Here is a 6,089-nt window from a genome sequence, read left to right as displayed (position 1 = left end):
TGTTAATCTCAAGAGAATCTTGAAATAGGACTCGTACGTCCCTCTGTGCTTCTGTTTTCCTAAGCCTTTTCCCATTTAGAAAATACTACCTTCCATGGGAGTTCACTTCTGCCATCATCATGGTGATCTACATCTCACCCCAGGCGGAGGTGAAGAAGGCGCTTGATGAATTGTGCACCATTATAAATAACAATGAAACAGAATACCCAAAGCCCTTATTCATCATGGCAGGAGACTTCATCCAGGCCAACCTGAAGAGCGTACTTCCAAACTTCCACCAACACATCTCCTGTCCCACGAGGGGCGTCAACATCCTTGACCACTGCTACATAAACATCAATGGCACCTACCGATCCATCCCCCAACTGCACTTTGGAAAATTGGACCATAAGATGGTGCTCCTTCTCCCGGTATACAAGCAGAAACTTAAGTGGGAGAATCTGGTTAAGAAGGTCGTGCAATGCTGATCCGAAGCAACAGAAGAACTTTACGCGACTGCTTGGAGTCAGTGGATTGGTCCATATTCAAGAACTCAGCGGTCAACCTAAATGAGTATGCCACCACCGTCACAGGCTTCAAGAGCAAATGTGTAGAAGATTGCGTATCAAAGAAGGTCGTACGTATGTTCCCCAACCGGAAACCGTGGTTTACTCGGCAGATTCACTCCCTCCTTAAGGCCAGGTCTGAGGCGTTCAAGACAGTCAACCCTGACCTATACAAGAAAACCAGGTGCAACTTCCGCAAAGCCATCAGGGATGCCAAGAGACAATATCAGGCTAAGCATGACTCACAGACTCTCGTTGGTTGTGGCAAGGCTTAAACAACATAATGGGCTATAAAGCATAGCCGAGTAGAATCTCCAGCAGCGGCGCAGCCCTCCCCGAAGAACTCGATGCATTCTATGCTTGTTTCGAGCAGGAAACCAATAAACCGTTGTCAACTGCCCCAGCAGCCTCGGCACACCCATATCTACCATCGCAGCCTCCGAAGTCAGATCGGCCTTCTTGAAAGCGAACCCTCGGAAAGCAACGGATCCTGACAGAATCCCTGGTCGTGCACTCAGATACTTTGCGGACCAACTGGCAGGTGTGTTCACGAACATCTTCAACCCCTCCCTACTCCAAGGAAGAAGCATAAAGATTGGGCAAGAAAAATAATAGGACTGAGGACTGGGAGCAGTTTAGAATTCACCAAAGAAGGACGAAGGGATTGATTAAGAAGGGGAAAGTACAGTACGAAAGGAAGCTTGCAGGGAACATAAAGACTGACACTAAGAGTTTCAATAGATATGTGGGGGGCGATTCTCCGAACCCCGCGCTGGGCCGGAGAATAGGTGCAACCGCGCCATGATGCCCCGCGCTGGCGCACGATTCTCCAAGGTGCAGAGAACCGGCGCCATTTGCGCCGGCGCATTTGGCCCGCCGTCGCCCGCGACCGCTGGAATCGGCGGGGTCGCCGATTCTCCGCCCGGATGGGGCGAGCAGCCGCGCCGATATGACAGAGTCCCGCTGGCGGCGTTCGCCCCTGGTCGCTGCCGGCGGGAACTCTGCGCGAACGGTGGGGGGGTGGCCTGTGGGGGAGGAGGGGGGCCTCCGATGGGGTCTGGCCCGCGATTGGGGCCCACCGATCGGCGGGCCGGCCTCTTCCCCCCCGGGCCTACTTTCTGGCGAGGCCGGCTCCTGAACACCGACGCTATGTTGAGTCGGGGCCAGTGCACTAAAGAAGTCCCCCGCGCATGCGCAGGTTGGTGCAGTCCAACTGCACATGCGTGGGTTGGCGCGGCGCCCGTTTGGTGCCGCGAAAGGAGGCTGGAGCGGCGTGAACCGCTCCAGCGCCGTGCTGGCCCCCTGTGGGTGCCAGAATCTGTCATACCCGGGCCCGGTTCGCGCCGTCGTGAAACGCGACGTCGTTCACGAGGCGCGAACACTTGGGCTCCATATTGGAGGATCGCCCCCGTGAAGAAAAAGAGATTGGTAAAGAGAAATGTAGCCCCCTACAGACAGAAATAGTGGAATGCATAATAAGGGACAAAGAAATGGCTGAGCAATTGAATACATACCTTGGTTCTGTCTTAACAAAAGAGGACACAAATCAGATACCAGAAATGCTGGAGAATGAATGCTTTAGTGAGAGGGAAGAACTGGGGGAGATCAGCATTAGTAGAGAAATGGTGCTGGGAGAATTGATGGGATTGAAGGTGGATAAATCCCCAAGGCCTGAGAATCTGCACCCAGAGTGCTGAAGGAGGTGGCTCTGGAAATAGTGGATGCATTGGTCGTCATCTCCCAGGATTCTATAGACTCTGAAACTGTCCCTGCAGATTGGAGGGTAGCTCGCGTCACTCCGATATTCAAAAGGGGAGGTAGATAGAAAGCAGGGAATTATCGACCAGTAAGCCTAACATTGGTAGTGGGGAAAATGCTTGAATCCATTATCAAGAACTTTATAGCGGAACATTTAGAAAGCAGTGGCAGGATGTCAGAGTTAGCATGACAAAAGTTTGCACCGAGATCAAACTCTACATAATATCTTTAAGAAGAATGTAGATAAATGGATGAGGAAAAAAGGAATAGAATATGCTGATGGGGTTAAATGAAGAGGGGCGGGACTCATGTGGCACAGAAAAATAGACATAGGATCAGTCAGCCAAATGGTTTGTTTCTGTGCCATACGTTCTATATAATTCCCTGTAGCTCACTCAGCAGAAACTCAAGTTCGCACTTGTATTAGTTATCATCAAAACAAGTGGCAAGTCTAACATGCCACACTGGTTTTTAGAAGTGGAAAACATCCCATAAATTGCCAATAAAATGTCAATAGAACGGCACTTTCACATATCTTGGGGGTTTTCTTTCCAACACAGACCTCTCACAGAACCATCACCATGGCATCGGAAGAGCATTCTGCAAAACACCTTTTGGAGTATTCAGCTTTCATAGCAGCACAAACAAGTCTGATCTTTTCTGAATGCCCGCTAAGGTGCCCAGTCAAGCCATTAGGAATCTTTGAAGTTATGCTCCTCCCTTTATCCAGGAGTAAATGCCTGTGACATTATATTGTAGGTAAACAGAGTTAGATTTGTTGATACGCAAGGGTTCAAAACACAACTTCTTCTCCCTTAACTAACACAACTCAATAAATTCAGACACTCAGACACATACTTGTGTAGTGTGAAGTCTGCAATAGGTATGACTAAATATGCTTCATTCACCATAATTACAATAGATTGGCAAAATATTATTGCATTTTCATCCACAGTTATTGTATATTTTCAGAGAGAGAATTTACAGTGCAGAAGGAGGCCATTCGGCCCATCGAGTCTGCACCGGCTCTTGGAAAGAGCACCTTACCCAAGGTCAACATCTCCACCCTATCCCCATAACCCAGTAACCCCACCCAACACCAAGGGCAATTTTGGACACTAAGGGCAATTTATCATGGCCAATCCACCTAACCTGCACATCTTTGGACTGTGGGAGGAAACCGGAGCACCCGGAGGAAACCCACGCAGACACGGGGAGGATGTGCAGACTCCGCACAGACAGTGACCCAAGCCGGAATCGAACCTGGGACCCTGGAGCTGTGAAGCAATTGTGCTATCCACAATGCTACCGTGCTGCCCCTGAATATCATGTACTGTAAGAAGTTTTACAACAAGATGAAGTGCACAATTCTTTGACAAAAGAACCATAATGTGCACCACTAAAATGATTCCGCTAAAACGAATAGGGCATATTCTAATACAGAGAGCACGGAGTCAGGATATCCACCATTAGGACCCAGAATTGTGTAACCAAATTCATTAAGGCCAGGCTGAGAAGAATCAGGGTAGCACGGTAGCACAAGTGGCTCGCACTGTGGCTTCACAGCTCCAGGGTCCCAGGTACGATTCCCTGCTGGGTCACTGTCTGTGCGGAGTCTGCACGTTCTCCCCGTGTCTGCGTGGGTTTCCTCCAGGTGTTCCGGTTTCCTCCCACAGTCCAAAGATGTGCAGGTTAGGTGGATTGGCCATGATAAATTGCCCTTCGTGACCAAAAGGGTTTAGGAGGGGTTATTGGGTTATGGGGTGGAAGTGAGGGCTTAGGTGGGTCGGTGCAGACTCGATGGGCCGAATGGCCTCCTTCTGCACTGTATGTTCTATGTTCCAAATCACTTTTGGGAATCTATATTAATTCCGGTAAATTCCCTGCTCCAATTTGGACAGTTTTGACCCATGAGAAGCACATAATGCAAATACAAAGTGCTTTTCTCCGCCATTCCCAAAGGTATAAAAATAGCTTGAGAACCATAGCTTGAGGGCAGCATGGTAGCATAATGGTTGGCACAATTGCTTCACGGCTCCGGGGTCCCGGGTTCGATTCCCGGCTTGGGTTGCTGTCTGTGCGGAGTCTGCACATTCTCCCCGTGTGTGTGTGGGTTTCCTCTGGGTGCTCCGGTTTCCTCCCACGGTTCAAGGATGTGCAGGTTAGGTGGATTGGCCATGCTAAATTGCCCTTAGTGTCCAAAATTGCCTTTAGTGTTGAGTGAGGTTACTGGGTTATGAGGATAGGGTGGAGGTGTGGTCTTAAGTGGGTGCTCTTTCCAAGAGCTGGTGTAGCCTCGATGGGCTAAATGGCCTCCTTCTGCATTGTAATTTCTATGATTCTATGATTTATGAAGTGAAAATCATGCTTGACAAATCTGTTGTAATTCTTTGAAGATGTAACCAATACAGTTGACAAGGGGGAGCCAGTTGATGTGGTATATTTGGACTTTCAGATGGCATTTGGCAAAGTCCCGCATAAGAGATTATTGTGCAAAATTAAAGCATATGGGATTGGGAGAAATGTATTTAGGTGGATAGAAAACTGGTTGGCTGGGAGGAAATAAAGCGTAGGGATTAATGGGTCCTTTTCAAATTGGCAGGCAGTAACTAGTGGGGTAACACAGGGATCGGTGCTGGGACCCCAGCTATTCACAATATATATTAATGATTTGGATGAGGGAACAAAATGTAACATCTCAAAGTTTGCAGATGACACCAAGTTAGGTGGGAGAGTGAATTGGGACGAAGATGCAGGGATCCTACAGCATGATCTGGACAGGTTGGGCGAGTGGGCAAATCAATGGTAGATGCAGTATAATTTGGATAAGTGTGAGGTTATTCATTTTGGAAGCAAAAACAGGAAGGCAGATTACTACCTGAATGGTTGTAAATTGTGAGAGGAGAGTGTGCAGCGGGACCTGGGTGTCCTTGTGCATCAGTCGCTGAAGGTAAGCATGCAGGTGCAGCAGGGTAATGGTATGTTGGCCTTCATTGCGAGAGGTTTTGAGTATAGAAGCAGGGATGTGTTGCTGCAATTATACAGTGAGGCCACATCTGGAGTATTGTGTGCAGTTTTAATCTCCTTCTCTGAGGAAGGATGTTCTTGCTCCCAAGGGAGTGCAGCGAAGGTTTACTAGACTGATTCCAGGGATGGTGGGACTGTGATATGAGGAGAGATGGACTAGGTTGGGATTGTTCTTGCTGAAGTTAAGAAGAATGAGGGGGATCTCATAGAGACTTATAAAATTTTAACGGGACTAGATAGGGTAGATGCAGGGAAGATGTTACCAATGATGGAAGTGTCCAGAACCAGGGGTCACAGTCTGAGGATTCAGGGTAAACCATTTCGGACAGAAATAAGGAGACATTTCTTCACCCAAAGAGTGGTGAGCCTGTGAAATTCATTACCACAGGAAGTAGTTGATGCTAAAACTTTGAATATATTCAAGAGGTGGCTTGATATAGCACTTGGGGAGAATGGGATCAAAGTCTATGGGGAGAAAGTAGGATTAGGCTATTGAGTTGGATGATCAGCCATGATCATGATGAATGGCGGAGCAGGCTCGAAGGGCCAAAAGGCCTCCTCCTGCTCCTATCTTCTATTTATCTATGTAAACTAATGGTGTGGTGTAATGACAACAATCTCTCCCTCAACGTCAGCAAAACTAAGGAGCTGGTCATTGACTTTGGGAAGTGAAGTATCATACACACCCCTGTCTGCATCAATGGTGCCAAGGTGGAGATGGTTAACAGCTTCAAATTCCTAGGTGGGCATATCACCAAC

Source organism: Scyliorhinus torazame, chromosome 12, assembly GCF_047496885.1.
Source record: "Scyliorhinus torazame isolate Kashiwa2021f chromosome 12, sScyTor2.1, whole genome shotgun sequence".
NCBI lineage: Eukaryota > Metazoa > Chordata > Chondrichthyes > Carcharhiniformes > Scyliorhinidae > Scyliorhinus > Scyliorhinus torazame.
The sequence above is the reverse complement of the archived record's forward strand: the minus strand, read 5'-3'. Positions refer to the sequence as shown.